The sequence below is a fragment of the Pseudophryne corroboree genome, unplaced genomic scaffold (assembly GCF_028390025.1).
Source record: "Pseudophryne corroboree isolate aPseCor3 unplaced genomic scaffold, aPseCor3.hap2 scaffold_299, whole genome shotgun sequence".
Classification (NCBI taxonomy): domain Eukaryota; kingdom Metazoa; phylum Chordata; class Amphibia; order Anura; family Myobatrachidae; genus Pseudophryne; species Pseudophryne corroboree.
Genome location: NW_026969662.1, coordinates 124,718 through 144,353, shown reverse-complemented (window position 1 = coordinate 144,353; position 19,636 = coordinate 124,718). Strand labels below are relative to the sequence as shown.

Below are 19,636 nucleotides of genomic sequence, written 5' to 3'. Positions count from 1 at the left end.
CACCCCCCTGTCAAGTGAAGGAGATCCAACTGAGGCAGCACAAGGAAACTCTCAAAAAAAGAACAAGGCTAGAGGAAGATCTGAGACAAAGAAATCTGACTTTTACCAGAGCTGACCAGAGGAAAGCACAAACACAGTCCCCCACTACCACAAATAATGCAGTCGAGTTTCCCACATTTGGGGAAATCACAGGGGTCAGCATACCCAGAATGCAATGAATGAACCTCACCCTGGGAGAACAATCTTCATGACCATGGTATCTCCTATGCAAAATAAGTATGATTTGGGATAGGGCTGGGGAGGGCCGCTGCTCAGGCACATCTCTTTCAAGTAAAGGAGATTCAACTGAGGCAGCACAAGGGAACTCTCATCTGGGGACAACAACTGCAGGGAGAACACATATTTTCAGATGAACATGGGAGAGCTGAAGGCTGCCTAATACTGAAGCACCCCAAACAACAAACCAGATGCAACAACTAGTACAAGCATTCCTGGGGGAAGGTCTGCAGAAGACGGATTTGCATACGGTGATGTCATCCAAGCAGTGGGCCAAAGTTGGCTGGAACCCTCATCTGCATATGAAAAGAGAAAAGGGGTATGCAGGGCATGGCGGCCTTTTGCGGCGCTTGGATGACCCTTAGTTCGCATTAAACACCTCCACCCTCCGTCGGTGTGGGGCTCATGTTGGCTATGCCCCAGCCCCTGAAGCATTCAAGCTGATTTCTTGCAGCAGCTGGGCACTGTAACAGCTCCAGAGCTGCTCTGAAAGGCAAGTAAAAGGGTGTGGGCCCTGCAGCACTACCTGTAGTTTGCATTGTGCGTTGGAAGGCACAAAGTAAGCAGACAGGAGAAGTCAGGAGAGTGCACAAGGGCATAGAAGGCAGCGGCTCAAGAAAAGAGAAGTGGAAACAGACAGCAAACTAGGCTGGAGAGAGACCTGAGACAAAGAGATCTGAATTATACGAGTAGCCGACTAGAGGAAACACAAATTATGCAGTCAAGTGTCCCACATTTGGGGAAATCGTAGGAGCAGCACACCCAGAGTGCAATGGGTGAGCCTTGCCCTGGGAGAAGCACCTTCCTGATCATAGTATCTCACCTGGCAGGTAAGTAGGAGTTGGGCTAGAGATGGGGAGGGTCGCTGCTCGGGCACCCCCCTGTCAAGTGAAGTTCTGCAGAAGACGGATTTGCATACGGTGATGTCATCCAAGCAGTGGGTCAAAGTTGGCTTCAACCCTCATCTGCATATGAAAAGAGAAAAGGGGCGTGCAGGGCATGGCGGCCTTTTGCGGTGCTTGGATGACCCCTAGTTCGCATTAAACACCTCCACCCTCCTTTGGTGTGGGGCTCATGTTGGCCATGCCCCATCCCCTGAAGATGAACATGGGAGGGCAGAAGGCTGCCTAATACTGAAGCACCCCCAAACAACAAACCAAATGCAACAACTAGTGCAAGCATTCCTGGGGGAAGGCCTGCCGCAGATGGATTTGCATATGGTGATGTCATCCAAGCAGTGGGTCAAAGTTGGCTTCAACCCTCGTCTGCATATGAAAAGAGAAAAGGGGCGTGCAGGGCATGGTGGCCTTTTGCGGCGCTTGGCTGACCCCTAGTTTGCATTAAACACCTCCACCCTCCTTTGGTGTGGGGCTCATGTTGGCTATGCCCCAGCCCCTGAAGCATTCAAGCTGATTTCTTGCAGCAGCTGGGCACTGTAACAGCTCCAGAGCTGCTCTGTAAGGCAAGTAAAAGGGTGTGGGCCCTGCAGCACTACCTGTAGTTTGCATTGTGCATTGGAAGGCACAAAGTAAGCAGACGGGAGGAGAAGTCAGGATAGTGCACAAGGGTATAGAAGGGAGCGGCTGAAGAAAAGAGAAGTGGAAACAGACAGCAAACTAGGCTGGAGAGAGACCTGAGACAAAGAGATCTGAATTATACGAGAGCCGACGAGGGGAAACACAAATTATGCAGTCAAGTTTCCCACATTTGGGGAAATCGCAGGAGCAGCACACCCAGAGTGCAATGGTTGAGCCTTGCCCTGGGAGAAGCACCTTCATGATCATAGTATCTCACCTGGCAGGTAAGTAGGAGTTGGGCTAGAGCTGGGGAGGGTCGCTGCTCGGGTTCCCCCCTGTGAAGTGAAGGAGATCCAACTGAGGCAGCACCAGGGAACTCTCGAAAGAAGAACAAGGCTAGAGGAAGATCTGAGACAAAGAAATCTGACTTTTACCAGAGCTGACCAGAGGAAAGCACAAACACAGTCCCCCACTACCACAAATAATGCAGTCGAGTTTCCCACATTTGGGAAAATCACAGGGGTCAGCATACCCAGAATGCAATGAATGAACCTCACCCTGGGAGAAAAATCTTCATGACCATGGTATCTCCTATGCAAAATAAGTATGATTTGGGATAGGGCTGGTGAGGGCAGCTGCTCAGGCACTTCTCTGTCAAGTAAAGGAGATTCAACTGAGGCAGCACAAGTGAACTCTCATCTGGGGACAACAACTGCAGGGAGACCACATCTTTTCAGATGAACATGGGAGGGCGGAAGGCTGCCTAATACTGAAGCACCATCAAATATCAAACCATATGCAACAACTAGTACAAGCACTCCTGGGGGAAGGTCTGCAGCAGACGGATTTGCATACGGTGATGTTATCCAAGCAGTGGGCCAAAGTTGACTGGAACCCTCATCTGCATATGAAAAGAGAAAAGGGGCATGCAGGGCATGGCGGCCTTTTGCAGTGCTTGGATGACCCCTAGTTCGCATTAAACACCTCCCCCCTCCTTTGGTGTGGGGCTCATGTTGGCCATGCCCCATCCCCTGAAGCATTCAAGCTGATTTCTTGCAGCAGCTGGGCACTGTAACAGCTCCAGAGCTGCTCTGTAAGGCAAGTAAAAGGGTGTGGGCCCTGCAGCACTACCTGTAGTTTGCATTGTGCATTGGAAGGCACAAAGTAAGCAGACGGGAGGAGAAGTCAGGATAGTGCACAAGGGTATAGAAGGGAGCGGCTGAAGAAAAGAGAAGTGGAAACAGACAGCAAACTAGGCTGGAGAGAGACCTGAGACAAATAGATCTGAATTATACGAGAGCCGACCAGGGGAAACACAAATTATGCAGTCAAGTTTCCCACATTTGGGGAAATCGCAGGGGCAGCACACCCAGAGTGCAATGGGTGAGCCTTGCCCTGGGAGAAGCACCTTCATGATCATAGTATCTCACCTGGCAGGTAAGTAGGAGTTGGGCTAGAGCTGGGGAGGGTCGCTGCTCGGGTACCCCCCTGTCAAGTGAAGGAGATCCAACTGAGGCAGCACAATGGAACTCTCGAAAGAAGAACAAGGCTAGAGGAAAATCTGAGACAAAGAAATCTGACTTTTACCAGAGCTGACCAGAGGAAAGCACAAACACAGTCCCCCACTACCACAAATAATGCAGTCAAGTTTCCCACATTTGGGGAAATCACAGGGGTCAGCATACCCAAAATGCAATGAATGAACCTCACCCTGGGAGAACAATCTTCATGACCATGGTATCTCCTATGCAAAATAAGTATGATTTGGAATAGGGCTGGGGAGGGCCGCTGCTCATGCACATCTCTGTCAAGTAAAGGAGATTCAACTGAGGCAGCACAAGGGAACTCTCATCTGGGGACAACAACTGCAGGGAGAACACATATTTTCAGATGAACATGGGAGGGCAGAAGGCTGCCTAATACTGAAGCACCCCCAAACAACAAACCAAATGCAACAACTAGTGCAAGCATTCCTGGGGGAAGTTCTGCAGAAGACGGATTTGCATACGGTGATGTCATCCAAGCAGTGGGTCAAAGTTGGCTTCAACCCTCATCTGCATATGAAAAGAGAAAAGGGGCGTGCAGGGCATGGCGGCCTTTTGCGGTGCTTGGATGACCCCTAGTTCGCATTAAACACCTCCACCCTCCTTTGGTGTGGGGCTCATGTTGGCCATGCCCCATCCCCTGAAGCATTCAAGCTGATTTCTTGCAGCAGCTGGGCACTGTAACAGCTCCAGAGCTGCTCTGTAAGGCAAGTAAAAGGGTGTGGGCCCTGCAGCACTACCTGTAGTTTGCATTGTGCATTGGAAGGCACAAAGTAAGCAGACGGGAGGAGAAGTCAGGATAGTGCACAAGGGTATAGAAGGGAGCGGTTGAAGAAAGAGAAGTGGAAACAGACAGCAAACTAGGCTGGAGAGAGACCTGAGACAAAGAGATCTGAATTATACGAGAGCCGACCAGGGGAAACACAAATTATGCAGTCAAGTTTCCCACATTTGGGGAAATCGCAGGGGCAGCACACCCAGAGTGCAATGGGTGAGCCTTGCCCTGGGAGAAGCACCTTCATGATCATAGTATCTCACCTGGCAGGTAAGTAGGAGTTGGGCTAGAGCTGGGGAGGGTCGCTGTTCGGGCACCCCCCTGTCAAGTGAAAGAGATCCAACTGAGGCAGCACAAGGGAACTCTCGAAAGAAGAACAAGGCTAGAGGAAGATCTGAGACAAAGAAATCTGACTTTTACCAGAGCTGACCAGAGGAAAGCACAAACACAGTCCCCCACTACCACAAATAATGCAGTCGAGTTTCCCACATTTGGGAAAATCACAGGGGTCAGCATACCCAGAATGCAATGAATGAACCTCACCCTTGGAGAACAATCTTCATGACCATGGTATCTCCTATGCAAAATAAGTATGATTTGGGATAGGGCTGGTGAGGGCAGCTGCTCAGGCACATCTCTGTCAAGTAAAGGAGATTCAACTGAGGCAGCACAAGTGAACTCTCATCTGGGGACAACAACTGCAGGGAGACCACATCTTTTCAGATGAACATGGGAGGGCGGAAGGCTGCCTAATACTGAAGCACCATCAAATATCAAACCATATGCAACAACTAGTACAAGCACTCCTGGGGGAAGGTCTGCAGCAGACGGATTTGCATACGGTGATGTTATCCAAGCAGTGGGCCAAAGTTGACTGGAACCCTCATCTGCATATGAAAAGAGAAAAGGGGCATGCAGGGCATGGCGGCCTTTTGCAGTGCTTGGATGACCCCTAGTTCGCATTAAACACCTCCCCCCTCCTTTGGTGTGGGGCTCATGTTGGCCATGCCCCATCCCCTGAAGCATTCAAGCTGATTTCTTGCAGCAGCTGGGCACTGTAACAGCTCCAGAGCTGCTCTGTAAGGCAAGTAAAAGGGTGTGGGCCCTGCAGCACTACCTGTAGTTTGCATTCTAGTGTCTTTCGTTTGGGAGAAAAATGCAAAGGTACAATACAGCTTTTCCTTGCCGATATCTCTCTTTTGCAAAGAGCTAGGCATTGGAAAATTCAGGGCTATACCGTGTAGATGAAGCACTAACAGGAGGCTTTTAAATTTTCATTCTAGTGTCTTTCGTTTGGGAGAAAAATGCAAAGGTACAATACAGCTTTTCCTTGCCAATATCTCTCTTTTGCAAAGAGCTAGGCATTGGAAAATTCAGGGCTATAATGTGTAGATGAAGCACTAACAGGAGGCTTTAAAATTTTCATTCTAGTGTCTTTCGTTTGGGAGAAAAATGCAAAAGTACAATGCAGCTTTTCCTTGCCGATATCTCTCTTTTGCAAAGAGATAGGCATTGGAAAATTCAGGGCTATAACGTGTAGATGAAGCACTAATAGGAGGCTTTAAAATTTTCATTCTAGTGTCTTTCGTTTGGGAGAAAAAAGCAAAGGTACAATACAGCTTTTCCTTGCCGATATCTCTCTTTTGCAAAGAGATAGGCATTGGAAAATTCAGGGCTATAACGTGTAGATGAAGCACTAACAGGAGGCTTTGAAATTTTCATTCTAGTGTCTTTCGTTTGGGAGAAAAATGCAAAGGTACAATACAGCTTTTCCTTGCCGATATCTCTCTTTTGCAAAGAGCTAGGCATTGGAAAATTCAGGGCTATAACGTGTAGATGAAGCACTAACAGTAGGCTTTAAAATTTTCATTCTAGTGTCTTTCGTTTGGGAGAAAAATGCAAAGGTACAATACAGCTTTTCCTTGCCAATATCTCTCTTTTGCAAAGAGCTAGGCATTGGAAAATTCAGGGCTATAACGTGTAGATGAAGCACTAACAGGAGGCTTTAAAATTTTCATTCTAGTGTCTTTCGTTTGGGAGAAAAATGCAAAAGTACAATGCAGCTTTTCCTTGCCGATATCTCTCTTTTGCAAAGAGATAGGCATTGGAAAATGCAGGGCTATAACGTGTAGATGAAGCACTAACAGGAGGCTTTAAAATTTTCATTCTAGTGTCTTTCGTTTGGGAGAAAAATGCAAAGGTACAATACAGCATTTCCTTGCCGATATCTCTCTTTTGCAAAGAGATAGGCATTGGAAAATTCAGGGCTATAACGTGTAGATGAAGCACTAACAGGAGGCTTTAAAATTTTCATTCTAGTGTCTTTCGTTTGGGAGAAAAATGCAAAGGTACAATACAGCTTTTCCTTGCCGATATCTCTCTTTTGCAAAGAGATAGGCATTGGAAAATTCAGGGCTATAACGTGTAGATGAAGCACTAACAGGAGGCTTTAACATTTTCATTCTAGTGTACTTCGTTTGGGAGAAAAATGCAAAGGTACAATACAGCTTTTCCTTGCCGATATCTCTCTTTTGCAAAGAGATAGGCATTGGAAAATTCAGGGCTATAACGTGTAGATGAAGCACTAATAGGAGGCTTTAAAATTTTCATTCTAGTGTCCTTCGTTTGGGAGAAAAATGCAAAGGTACAATACAGCTTTTCCTTGCCGATATCTCTCTTTTGCAAAGAGATAGGCATTGGAAAATTCAGGGCTATAACGTGTAGATGAAGCACTAACAGGAGGCTTTAAAATTTTCATTCTAGTGTCTTTCGTTTGGGAGAAAAATGCAAAGGTACAATACAGTTTTTCCTTGCCGATATCTCTCTTTTGCAAAGAGATAGGCATTGGAAAATTCAGGGCTATAACGTGTAGATGAAGCACTAACAGGAGGCTTTAAAATTTTCATTCTAGTGTCTTTCGTTTGGGAGAAAAATGCAAAGGTACAATACAGCTTTTCCTTGCCAATATCTCTCTTTTGCAAAGAGCTAGGCATTGGAAAATTCAGGGCAATAACGTGTAGATGAAGCACTAACAGGAGGCTTTAAAATTTTCATTCTAGTGTCTTTCGTTTAGGAGAAAAATGCAAAAGTACAATGCAGCTTTTCCTTGCCGATATCTCTCTTTTGCAAAGAGATAGGCATTGGAAAATGCAGGGCTATAACGTGTAGATGAAGCACTAACAGGAGGCTTTAAAATTTTCATTCTAGTGTCTTTCGTTTGGGAGAAAAATGCAAAGGTACAATACAGCATTTCCTTGCCGATATCTCTCTTTTGCAAAGAGATAGGCATTGGAAAATTCAGGGCTATAACGTGTAGATGAAGCACTAACAGGAGGCTTTAAAATTTTCATTCTAGTGTCTTTCGTTTGGGAGAAAAATGCAAAGGTACAATACAGCTTTTCCTTGCCGATATCTCTCTTTTGCAAAGAGCTAGGCATTGGAAAATTCAGGGCTATACCGCGTACATGAAGCACTAACAGGAGGCTTTTAAATTTTCATTCTAGTGTCTTTCGTTTGGGAGAAAAATGCAAAGGTACAATACAGCTTTTCCTTGCCAATATCTCTCTTTTGCAAAGAGCTAGGCATTGGAAAATTGAGGGCTATAACGTGTAGATGAAGCACTAACAGGAGGCTTTAAAATTTTCATTCTAGTGTCTTTCGTTTGGGAGAAAAATGCAAAAGTACAATGCAGCTTTTCCTTGCCGATATCTCTCTTTTGCAAAGAGATAGGCATTGGAAAATTCAGGGCTATAACGTGTAGATGAAGCACTAATAGGAGGCTTTAAAATTTTCATTCTAGTGTCTTTCGTTTGGGAGAAAAAAGCAAAGGTACAATACAGCTTTTCCTTGCCGATATCTCTCTTTTGCAAAGAGATAGGCATTGGAAAATTCAGGGCTATAACGTGTAGATGAAGCACTAACAGGAGGCTTTAAAATTTTCATTCTAGTGTCTTTCGTTTGGGAGAAAAATGCAAAGGTACAATACAGCTTTTCCTTGCCGATATCTCTCTTTTGCAAAGAGATAGGCATTGGAAAATTCAGGGCTATAACGTGTAGATGAAGCACTAACAGTAGGCTTTAAAATTTTCATTCTAGTGTCTTTCGTTTGGGAGAAAAATGCAAAGGTACAATACAGCTTTTCCTTGCCGATATCTCTCTTTTGCAAAGAAATAGGCATTGGAAAATTCAGGGCTATAACGTGTAGATGAAGCACTAACAGGAGGCTTTAAAATTTTCATTCTAGTGTCCTTCGTTTGGGAGAAAAATGCAAAGGTACAATACAGCTTTTCCTTGCCGATATCTCTCTTTTGCAAAGAGATAGGCATTGGAAAATTCAGGGCTATATCGTGTAGATGAAGCACTAACAGGAGGCTTTAAAATTTTCATTCTAGTGTCTTTCGTTTGGGAGAAAAATGCAAAGGTACAATACAGCTTTTCCTTGCCAATATCTCTCTTTTGCAAAGAGCTAGGCATTGGAAAATTCAGGGCTATAACGTGTAGATGAAGCACTAACAGGAGGCTTTAAAATTTTCATTCTAGTGTCTTTCGTTTGGGAGAAAAATGCAAAAGTACAATGCAGCTTTTCCTTGCCGATATCTCTCTTTTGCAAAGAGATAGGCATTGGAAAAAGCAGGGCTATAACGTGTAGATGAAGCACTAACAGGAGGCTTTAAAATTTTCATTCTAGTGTCTTTCGTTTGGGAGAAAAATGCAAAAGTACAATGCAGCTTTTCCTTGCCGATATCTCTCTTTTGCAAAGAGATAGGCATTGGAAAAAGCAGGGCTATAACGTGTAGATGAAGCACTAACAGGAGGCTTTAAAATTTTCATTCTAGTGTCTTTCGTTTGGGAGAAAAATGCAAAGGTACAATACAGCATTTCCTTGCCGATATCTCTCTTTTGCAAAGAGATAGGCATTGGAAAATTCAGGGCTATAACGTGTAGATGAAGCACTAACAGTAGGCTTTAAAATTTTCATTCTAGTGTCTTTCGTTTGGGAGAAAAATGCAAAGGTACAATACAGCTTTTCCTTGCCGATATCTCTCTTTTGCAAAGAAATAGGCATTGGAAAATTCAGGGCTATAACGTGTAGATGAAGCACTAACAGGAGGCTTTAAAATTTTCATTCTAGTGTCCTTCGTTTGGGAGAAAAATGCAAAGGTACAATACAGCTTTTCCTTGCCGATATCTCTCTTTTGCAAAGAGATAGGCATTGGAAAATTCAGGGCTATATCGTGTAGATGAAGCACTAACAGGAGGCTTTAAAATTTTCATTCTAGTGTCTTTCGTTTGGGAGAAAAATGCAAAGGTACAATACAGCTTTTCCTTGCCAATATCTCTCTTTTGCAAAGAGCTAGGCATTGGAAAATTCAGGGCTATAACGTGTAGATGAAGCACTAACAGGAGGCTTTAAAATTTTCATTCTAGTGTCTTTCGTTTGGGAGAAAAATGCAAAAGTACAATGCAGCTTTTCCTTGCCGATATCTCTCTTTTGCAAAGAGATAGGCATTGGAAAAAGCAGGGCTATAACGTGTAGATGAAGCACTAACAGGAGGCTTTAAAATTTTCATTCTAGTGTCTTTCGTTTGGGAGAAAAATGCAAAGGTACAATACAGCATTTCCTTGCCGATATCTCTCTTTTGCAAAGAGATAGGCATTGGAAAATTCAGGGCTATAACGTGTAGATGAAGCACTAACAGGAGGCTTTAAAATTTTCATTCTAGTGTCTTTCGTTTGGGAGAAAAATGCAAAGGTACAATACAGCTTTTCCTTGCCGATATCTCTCTTTTGCAAAGAGATAGGCATTGGAAAATTCAGGGCTATAACGTGTATATGAAGCACTAACAGGAGGCTTTAAAATTTTCATTCTAGTGTCTTTCGTTTGGGAGAAAAATGCAAAGGTACAATACAGCTTTTCCTTGCCGATATCTCTCTTTTGCAAAGAGATAGGCATTGGAAAATTCAGGGCTATAACGTGTAGATGAAGCACTAACAGTAGACTTTAAAATTTTCATTCTAGTGTCTTTCGTTTGGGAGAAAAATGCAAAGGTACAATACAGCTTTTCCTTGCCAATATCTCTCTTTTGCAAAGAGCTAGGCATTGGAAAATTCAGGGCTATAACGTGTAGATGAAGCACTAACAGGAGGCTTTAAAATTTTCATTCTAGTGTCTTTCGTTCGGGAGAAAAATGCAAAGGTACAATACAGTTTTTCCTTGCCGATATCTCTCTTTTGCAAAGAGATAGGCATTGGAAAATTCAGGGCTATAACGTGTAGATGAAGCACTAACAGGAGGCTTTAAAATTTTCATTCTAGTGTCCTTCGTTTGGGAGAAAAATGCAAAGGTACAATACAGCTTTTCCTTGCCAATATCTCTCTTTTGCAAAGAGCTAGGCATTGGAAAATTCAGGGCTATAACGTGTAGATGAAGCACTAAAAGGAGGCTTTAAAATTTTCATTCTAGTGTCTTTCGTTTGGGAGAAAAATGTAAAAGTACAATGCAGCTTTTCCTTGCCGATATCTCTCTTTTGCAAAGAGATAGGCATTGGAAAATTCAGGCCTATAACGTGTAGATGAAGCACTAACAGGAGGCTTTAAAATTTTCATTCTAGTGTCTTTCGTTTGGGAGAAAAATGTAAAAGTACAATGCAGCTTTTCCTTGCCGATATCTCTCTTTTGCAAAGAGATAGGCATTGGAAAATTCAGGGCTATAACGTGTATATGAAGCACTAACAGGAGGCTTTAAAATTTTCATTCTAGTGTCTTTCGTTTGGGAGAAAAATGCAAAGGTACAATACAGCTTTTCCTTGCCGATATCTCTCTTTTGCTAAGAGATAGGCATTGGAAAATTCAGGGCTATAACGTGTAGATGAAGCACTAAAAGGAGGCTTTAAAATTTTCATTCTAGTGTCCTTCGTTTGGGAGAAAAATGCAAAGGTACAATACAGCTTTTCCTTGCCGATATCTCTCTTTTGCAAAGAGATAGGCATTGGAAAATTCAGGGCTATAACGTGTAGATGAAGCACTAATAGGAGGCTTTAAAATTTTCATTCTAGTGTCCTTCGTTTGGGAGAAAAATGCAAAGGTACAATACAGCTTTTCCTTGCCGATATCTCTCTTTTGCAAAGAGATAGGCATTGGAAAATTCAGGGCTATAACGTGTAGATGAAGCACTAACAGGAGGCTTTAAAATTTTCATTCTAGTGTCTTTCGTTTGGGAGAAAAATGCAAAGGTACAATACAGCTTTTCCTTGCCGATATCTCTCTTTTGCAAAGAGCTAGGCATTGGAAAATTCAGGGCTATAACGTGTAGATGAAGCACTAACAGTAGACTTTAAAATTTTCATTCTAGTGTCTTTCGTTTGGGAGAAAAATGCAAAGGTACAATACAGCTTTTCCTTGCCAATATCTCTCTTTTGCAAAGAGCTAGGCATTGGAAAATTCAGGGCTATAACGTGTAGATGAAGCACTAACAGGAGGCTTTAAAATTTTCATTCTAGTGTCTTTCGTTTGGGAGAAAAATGCAAAGGTACAATACAGTTTTTCCTTGCCGATATCTCTCTTTTGCAAAGAGATAGGCATTGGAAAATTCAGGGCTATAACGTGTAGATGAAGCACTAACAGGAGGCTTTAAAATTTTCATTCTAGTGTCTTTCGTTTGGGAGAAAAATGCAAAGGTACAATACAGCTTTTCCTTGCCGATATCTCTCTTTTGCAAAGAGATAGGCATTTGAAAATTCAGGGCTATAACGTGTAGATGAAGCACTAACAGGAGGCTTTAAAATTTTCATTCTAGTGTCCTTCGTTTGGGAGAAAAATGCAAAGGTACAATACAGCTTTTCCTTGCCGATATCTCTCTTTTGCAAAGAGATAGGCATTGGAAAATTCAGGGCTATAACGTGTAGATGAAGCACTAATAGGAGGCTTTAAAATTTTCATTCTAGTGTCCTTCGTTTGGGAGAAACATGCAAAGGTACAATACAGCTTTTCCTTGCCGATATCTCTCTTTTGCAAAGAGATAGGCATTGGAAAATTCAGGGCTATAACGTGTAGATGAAGCACTAACAGGAGGCTTTAAAATTTTCATTCTAGTGTCTTTCGTTTGGGAGAAAAATGCAAAGGTACAATACAGCTTTTCCTTGCCGATATCTCTCTTTTGCAAAGAGCTAGGCATTGGAAAATTCAGGGCTATAACGTGTAGATGAAGCACTAATAGGAGGCTTTAAAATTTTCATTCTAGTGTCTTTCGTTTGGGAGAAAAATGCAAAAGTACAATGCTGCTTTTCCTTGCCGATATCTCTCTTTTGCAAAGAGATAGGCATTGGAAAATTCAGGGCTATAACGTGTAGATGAAGCACTAACAGGAGGCTTTAAAATTTTCATTCTAGTGTCCTTCGTTTGGGAGAAAAATGCAAAGGTACATTACAGCTTTTCCTTGCCAATATCTCTCTTTTGCAAAGAGCTAGGCATTGGAAAATTCAGGGCTATAACGTGTAGATGAAGCACTAACAGGAGGCTTTAAAATTTTCATTCTAGTGTCCTTCGTTTGGGAGAAAAATGCAAAGGTACAATACAGCTTTTCCTTGCCGATATCTCTCTTTTGCAAAGAGATAGGCATTGGAAAATTCAGGGCTATAACGTGTAGATGAAGCACTAACAGGAGGCTTTAAAATTTTCATTCTAGTGTCTTTCGTTTGGGAGAAAAATGCAAAGGTACAATACAGCTTTTCCTTGCCGATATCTCTCTTTTGCAAAGAGCTAGGCATTGGAAAATTCAGGGCTATAACGTGTAGATGAAGCACTAACAGTAGACTTTAAAATTTTCATTCTAGTGTCTTTCGTTTGGGAGAAAAATGCAAAGGTACAATACAGCTTTTCCTTGCCAATATCTCTCTTTTGCAAAGAGCTAGGCATTGGAAAATTCAGGGCTATAACGTGTAGATGAAGCACTAACAGGAGGCTTTAAAATTTTCATTCTAGTGTCTTTCGTTTGGGAGAAAAATGCAAAGGTACAATACAGTTTTTCCTTGCCGATATCTCTCTTTTGCAAAGAGATAGGCATTGGAAAATTCAGGGCTATAACGTGTAGATGAAGCACTAACAGGAGGCTTTAAAATTTTCATTCTAGTGTCTTTCGTTTGGGAGAAAAATGCAAAGGTACAATACAGCTTTTCCTTGCCGATATCTCTCTTTTGCAAAGAGATAGGCATTGGAAAATTCAGGGCTATAACGTGTAGATGAAGCACTAACAGGAGGCTTTAACATTTTCATTCTAGTGTCCTTCGTTTGGGAGAAAAATGCAAAGGTACAATACAGCTTTTCCTTGCCGATATCTCTCTTTTGCAAAGAGATAGGCATTGGAAAATTCAGGGCTATAACGTGTAGATGAAGCACTAATAGGAGGCTTTAAAATTTTCATTCTAGTGTCCTTCGTTTGGGAGAAACATGCAAAGGTACAATACAGCTTTTCCTTGCCGATATCTCTCTTTTGCAAAGAGATAGGCATTGGAAAATTCAGGGCTATAACGTGTAGATGAAGCACTAACAGGAGGCTTTAAAATTTTCATTCTAGTGTCTTTCGTTTGGGAGAAAAATGCAAAGGTACAATACAGTTTTTCCTTGCCGATATCTCTCTTTTGCAAAGAGATAGGCATTGGAAAATTCAGGGCTATAACGTGTAGATGAAGCACTAACAGGAGGCTTTAAAATTTTCATTCTAGTGTCTTTCGTTTGGGAGAAAAATGCAAAGGTACAATACAGCTTTTCCTTGCCGATATCTCTCTTTTGCAAAGAGCTAGGCATTGGAAAATTCAGGGCTATAACGTGTAGATGAAGCACTAATAGGAGGCTTTAAAATTTTCATTCTAGTGTCTTTCGTTTGGGAGAAAAATGCAAAAGTACAATGCTGCTTTTCCTTGCCGATATCTCTCTTTTGCAAAGAGATAGGCATTGGAAAATTCAGGGCTATAACGTGTAGATGAAGCACTAACAGGAGGCTTTAAAATTTTCATTCTAGTGTCCTTCGTTTGGGAGAAAAATGCAAAGGTACATTACAGCTTTTCCTTGCCAATATCTCTCTTTTGCAAAGAGCTAGGCATTGGAAAATTCAGGGCTATAACGTGTAGATGAAGCACTAACAGGAGGCTTTAAAATTTTCATTCTAGTGTCCTTCGTTTGGGAGAAAAATGCAAAGGTACAATACAGCTTTTCCTTGCCGATATCTCTCTTTTGCAAAGAGATAGGCATTGGAAAATTCAGGGCTATAACGTGTAGATGAAGCACTAACAGGAGGCTTTAAAATTTTCATTCTAGTGTCTTTCGTTTGGGAGAAAAATGCAAAGGTACAATACAGCTTTTCCTTGCCGATATCTCTCTTTTGCAAAGAGCTAGGCATTGGAAAATTCAGGGCTATAACGTGTAGATGAAGCACTAACAGTAGACTTTAAAATTTTCATTCTAGTGTCTTTCGTTTGGGAGAAAAATGCAAAGGTACAATACAGCTTTTCCTTGCCAATATCTCTCTTTTGCAAAGAGCTAGGCATTGGAAAATTCAGGGCTATAACGTGTAGATGAAGCACTAACAGGAGGCTTTAAAATTTTCATTCTAGTGTCCTTCGTTTGGGAGAAAAATGCAAAGGTACATTACAGCTTTTCCTTGCCAATATCTCTCTTTTGCAAAGAGCTAGGCATTGGAAAATTCAGGGCTATAACGTGTAGATGAAGCACTAACAGGAGGCTTTAAAATTTTCATTCTAGTGTCTTTCGTTTGGGAGAAAAATGCAAAGGTACAATACAGCATTTCCTTGCCGATATCTCTCTTTTGCAAAGAGATAGGCATTGGAAAATTCAGGGCTATTACGTGTAGATGAAGCACTAAAAGGAGGCTTTAAAATTTTCATTCTAGTGTCTTTCGTTTGGGAGAAAAATGTAAAAGTACAATGCCGCTTTTCCTTGCCGATATCTCTCTTTTGCAAAGAGATAGGCATTGGAAAATTCAGGGCTATAACGTGTAGATGAAGCACTAACAGGAGGCTTTAAAATTTTCATTCTAGTGTCTTTCGTTTGGGAGAAAAATGTAAAAGTACAATGCAGCTTTTCCTTGCCGATATCTCTCTTTTGCAAAGAGATAGGCATGAGAAAATTCAGGGCTATAAAGTGTATATGAAGCACTAACAGGAGGCTTTAAAATTTTCATTCTAGTGTCTTTCGTTTGGGAGAAAAATGCAAAGGTACAATACAGCTTTTCCTTGCTGATATCTCTCTTTTGCTAAGAGATAGGCATTGGAAAATTCAGGGCTATAACGTGTAGATGAAGCACTAACAGGAGGCTTTAAAATTTTCATTCTAGTGTCCTTCGTTTGGGAGAAAAATGCAAAGGTACATTACAGCTTTTCCTTGCCAATATCTCTCTTTTGCAAAGAGCTAGGCATTGGAAAATTCAGGGCTATAACGTGTAGATGAAGCACTAACAGGAGGCTTTAAAATTTTCATTCTAGTGTCTTTCGTTTGGGAGAAAAATGCAAAGGTACAATACAGCATTTCCTTGCCGATATCTCTCTTTTGCAAAGAGATAGGCATTGGAAAATTCAGGGCTATTACGTGTAGATGAAGCACTAAAAGGAGGCTTTAAAATTTTCATTCTAGTGTCTTTCGTTTGGGAGAAAAATGTAAAAGTACAATGCCGCTTTTCCTTGCCGATATCTCTCTTTTGCAAAGAGATAGGCATTGGAAAATTCAGGGCTATAACGTGTAGATGAAGCACTAACAGGAGGCTTTAAAATTTTCATTCTAGTGTCTTTCGTTTGGGAGAAAAATGTAAAAGTACAATGCAGCTTTTCCTTGCCGATATCTCTCTTTTGCAAAGAGATAGGCATGAGAAAATTCAGGGCTATAAAGTGTATATGAAGCACTAACAGGAGGCTTTAAAATTTTCATTCTAGTGTCTTTCGTTTGGGAGAAAAATGCAAAGGTACAATACAGCTTTTCCTTGCTGATATCTCTCTTTTGCTAAGAGATAGGCATTGGAAAATTCAGGGCTATAACGTGTAGATGAAGCACTAACAGGAGGCTTTAAAATTTTCATTCTAGTGTCCTTCGTTTGGGAGAAAAATGCAAAGGTACAATACAGCTTTTCCTTGCCGATATCTCTCTTTTGCAAAGAGATAGGCATTGGAAAATTCAGGGCTATAACGTGTAGATGAAGCACTAATAGGAGGCTTTAAAATTTTCATTCTAGTGTCCTTCGTTTGGGAGAAAAATGCAAAGGTACAATACAGCTTTTCCTTGCCGATATCTCTCTTTTGCAAAGAGATAGGCATTGGAAAATTCAGGGCTATAACGTGTAGATGAAGCACTAACAGGAGGCTTTAAAATTTTCATTCTAGTGTCTTTCGTTTGGGAGAAAAATGCAAAGGTACAATACAGCTTTTCCTTGCCGATATCTCTCTTTTGCAAAGAGCTAGGCATTGGAAAATTCAGGGCTATAACGTGTAGATGAAGCACTAACAGGAGGCTTTAAAATTTTCATTCTAGTGTCTTTCGTTTGGGAGAAAAATGCAAAGGTACAATACAGTTTTTCCTTGCCGATATCTCTCTTTTGCAAAGGGATAGGCATTGGAAAATTCAGGGCTATAACGTGTAGATGAAGCACTAACAGGAGGCTTTAAAATTTTCATTCTAGTGTCCTTCGTTTGGGAGAAAAATGCAAAGGTACAATACAGCTTTTCCTTGCCAATATCTCTCTTTTGCAAAGAGCTAGGCATTGGAAAATTCAGGGCTATAACGTGTAGATGAAGCACTAACAGGAGGCTTTAAAATTTTCATTCTAGTGTCTTTCGTTTGGGAGAAAAATGTAAAAGTACAATGCAGCTTTTCCTTGCCGATATCTCTCTTTTGCAAAGAGATAGGCATTGGAAAATTCAGGGCTATAACGTGTATATGAAGCACTAACAGGAGGCTTTAAAATTTTCATTCTAGTGTCTTTCGTTTGGGAGAAAAATGCAAAGGTACAATACAGCTTTTCCTTGCCGATATCTCTCTTTTGTTAAGAGATAGGCATTGGAAAATTCAGGGCTATAACGTGTAGATGAAGCACTAAAAGGAGGCTTTAAAATTTTCATTCTAGTGTCCTTCGTTTGGGAGAAAAATGCAAAGGTACAATACAGCTTTTCCTTGCCGATATCTCTCTTTTGCAAAGAGATAGGCATTGGAAAATTCAGGGCTATAACGTGTAGATGAAGCACTAACAGGAGGCTTTAAAATTTTCATTCTAGTGTCTTTCGTTTGGGAGAAAAATGCAAAGGTACAATACAGCATTTCCTTGCCGATATCTCTCTTTTGCAAAGAGATAGGCATTGGAAAATTCAGGGGTATTACGTGTAGATGAAGCACTAAAAGGAGGCTTTAAAATTTTCATTCTAGTGTCTTTCGTTTGGGAGAAAAATGTAAAAGTACAATGCAGCTTTTCCTTGCCGATATCTCTCTTTTGCAAAGAGATAGGCATTGGAAAATTCAGGGCTATAACGTGTAGATGAAGCACTAACAGGAGGCTTTAAAATTTTCATTCTAGTGTCTTTCGTTTGGGAGAAAAATGTAAAAGTACAATGCAGCTTTTCCTTGCCGATATCTCTCTTTTGCAAAGAGATAGGCATTGGAAAATTCAGGGCTATAACGTGTATATGAAGCACTAACAGGAGGCTTTAAAATTTTCATTCTAGTGTCTTTCGTTTGGGAGAAAAATGCAAAGGTACAATACAGCTTTTCCTTGCCGATATCTCTCTTTTGCAAAGAGATAGGCATTGGAAAATTCAGGGCTATAACGTGTAGATGAAGCACTAACAGGAGGCTTTAAAATTTTCATTCTAGTGTCCTTCGTTTGGGAGAAAAATGCAAAGGTACAATACAGCTTTTCCTTGCCGATATCTCTCTTTTGCAAAGAGATAGGCATTGGAAAATTCAGGGCTATAACGTGTAGATGAAGCACTAATAGGAGGCTTTAAAATTTTCATTCTAGTGTCCTTCGTTTGGGAGAAACATGCAAAGGTACAATACAGCTTTTCCTTGCCGATATCTCTCTTTTGCAAAGAGATAGGCATTGGAAAATTCAGGGCTATAACGTGTAGATGAAGCACTAACAGGAGGCTTTAAAATTTTCATTCTAGTGTCTTTCGTTTGGGAGAAAAATGCAAAGGTACAATACAGCTTTTCCTTGCCGATATCTCTCTTTTGCAAAGAGCTAGGCATTGGAAAATTCAGGGCTATAACGTGTAGATGAAGCACTAATAGGAGGCTTTAAAATTTTCATTCTAGTGTCTTTCGTTTGGGAGAAAAATGCAAAAGTACAATGCTGCTTTTCCTTGCCGATATCTCTCTTTTGCAAAGAGATAGGCATTGGAAAATTCAGGGCTATAACGTGTAGATGAAGCACTAACAGGAGGCTTTAAAATTTTCATTCTAGTGTCCTTCGTTTGGGAGAAAAATGCAAAGGTACATTACAGCTTTTCCTTGCCAATATCTCTCTTTTGCAAAGAGCTAGGCATTGGAAAATTCAGGGCTATAACGTGTAGATGAAGCACTAACAGGAGGCTTTAAAATTTTCATTCTAGTGTCCTTCGTTTGGGAGAAAAATGCAAAGGTACAATACAGCTTTTCCTTGCCGATATCTCTCTTTTGCAAAGAGATAGGCATTGGAAAATTCAGGGCTATAACGTGTAGATGAAGCACTAACAGGAGGCTTTAAAATTTTCATTCTAGTGTCTTTCGTTTGGGAGAAAAATGCAAAGGTACAATACAGCTTTTCCTTGCCGATATCTCTCTTTTGCAAAGAGCTAGGCATTGGAAAATTCAGGGCTATAACGTGTAGATGAAGCACTAACAGTAGACTTTAAAATTTTCATTCTAGTGTCTTTCGTTTGGGAGAAAAATGCAAAGGTACAATACAGCTTTTCCTTGCCAATATCTCTCTTTTGCAAAGAGCTAGGCATTGGAAAATTCAGGGCTATAACGTGTAGATGAAGCACTAACAGGAGGCTTTAAAATTTTCATTCTAGTGTCTTTCGTTTGGGAGAAAAATGCAAAGGTACAATACAGTTTTTCCTTGCCGATATCTCTCTTTTGCAAAGAGATAGGCATTGGAAAATTCAGGGCTATAACGTGTAGATGAAGCACTAACAGGAGGCTTTAAAATTTTCATTCTAGTGTCTTTCGTTTGGGAGAAAAATGCAAAGGTACAATACAGCTTTTCCTTGCCGATATCTCTCTTTTGCAAAGAGATAGGCATTGGAAAATTCAGGGCTATAACGTGTAGATGAAGCACTAACAGGAGGCTTTAAAATTTTCATTCTAGTGTCCTTCGTTTGGGAGAAAAATGCAAAGGTACAATACAGCTTTTCCTTGCCGATATCTCTCTTTTGCAAAGAGATAGGCATTGGAAAATTCAGGGCTATAACGTGTAGATGAAGCACTAATAGGAGGCTTTAAAATTTTCATTCTAGTGTCCTTCGTTTGGGAGAAACATGCAAAGGTAC

At 41.2% G+C, this 19,636-nt stretch overlaps 7 non-coding genes and 1 pseudogene across 7 annotated transcripts; all 8 read right to left on the bottom strand.

Annotated features, from left to right (window-relative positions):
* Nucleotides 1–116: 116 nt before the first annotated feature.
* LOC135016269 (U1 spliceosomal RNA) lies at nucleotides 117–280 on the bottom strand. The gene has a single exon (XR_010214404.1). It is a non-coding gene; the product is annotated as a U1 spliceosomal RNA (small nuclear RNA).
* A 670-nt stretch (nucleotides 281–950) lies between these two features.
* On the bottom strand, nucleotides 951–1,114 carry LOC135016401 (U1 spliceosomal RNA). Its single transcript, XR_010214529.1, has one exon. It is a non-coding gene; the product is annotated as a U1 spliceosomal RNA (small nuclear RNA).
* Nucleotides 1,115–1,949: 835 nt separating this feature from the next.
* On the bottom strand, nucleotides 1,950–2,085 carry LOC135016411 (U1 spliceosomal RNA; annotated as a pseudogene).
* Nucleotides 2,086–2,237: 152 nt separating this feature from the next.
* Nucleotides 2,238–2,401, bottom strand: LOC135016198 (U1 spliceosomal RNA). Its single transcript, XR_010214333.1, has one exon. It is a non-coding gene; the product is annotated as a U1 spliceosomal RNA (small nuclear RNA).
* A 674-nt stretch (nucleotides 2,402–3,075) lies between these two features.
* Nucleotides 3,076–3,238, bottom strand: LOC135016317 (U1 spliceosomal RNA). Its single transcript, XR_010214451.1, has one exon. It is a non-coding gene; the product is annotated as a U1 spliceosomal RNA (small nuclear RNA).
* A 152-nt stretch (nucleotides 3,239–3,390) lies between these two features.
* On the bottom strand, nucleotides 3,391–3,554 carry LOC135016170 (U1 spliceosomal RNA). The gene has a single exon (XR_010214307.1). It is a non-coding gene; the product is annotated as a U1 spliceosomal RNA (small nuclear RNA).
* Nucleotides 3,555–4,227: 673 nt separating this feature from the next.
* On the bottom strand, nucleotides 4,228–4,390 carry LOC135016290 (U1 spliceosomal RNA). The gene has a single exon (XR_010214425.1). It is a non-coding gene; the product is annotated as a U1 spliceosomal RNA (small nuclear RNA).
* A 152-nt stretch (nucleotides 4,391–4,542) lies between these two features.
* On the bottom strand, nucleotides 4,543–4,706 carry LOC135016169 (U1 spliceosomal RNA). Its single transcript, XR_010214306.1, has one exon. It is a non-coding gene; the product is annotated as a U1 spliceosomal RNA (small nuclear RNA).
* Between the last annotated feature and the right edge of the window lie 14,930 nt (nucleotides 4,707–19,636).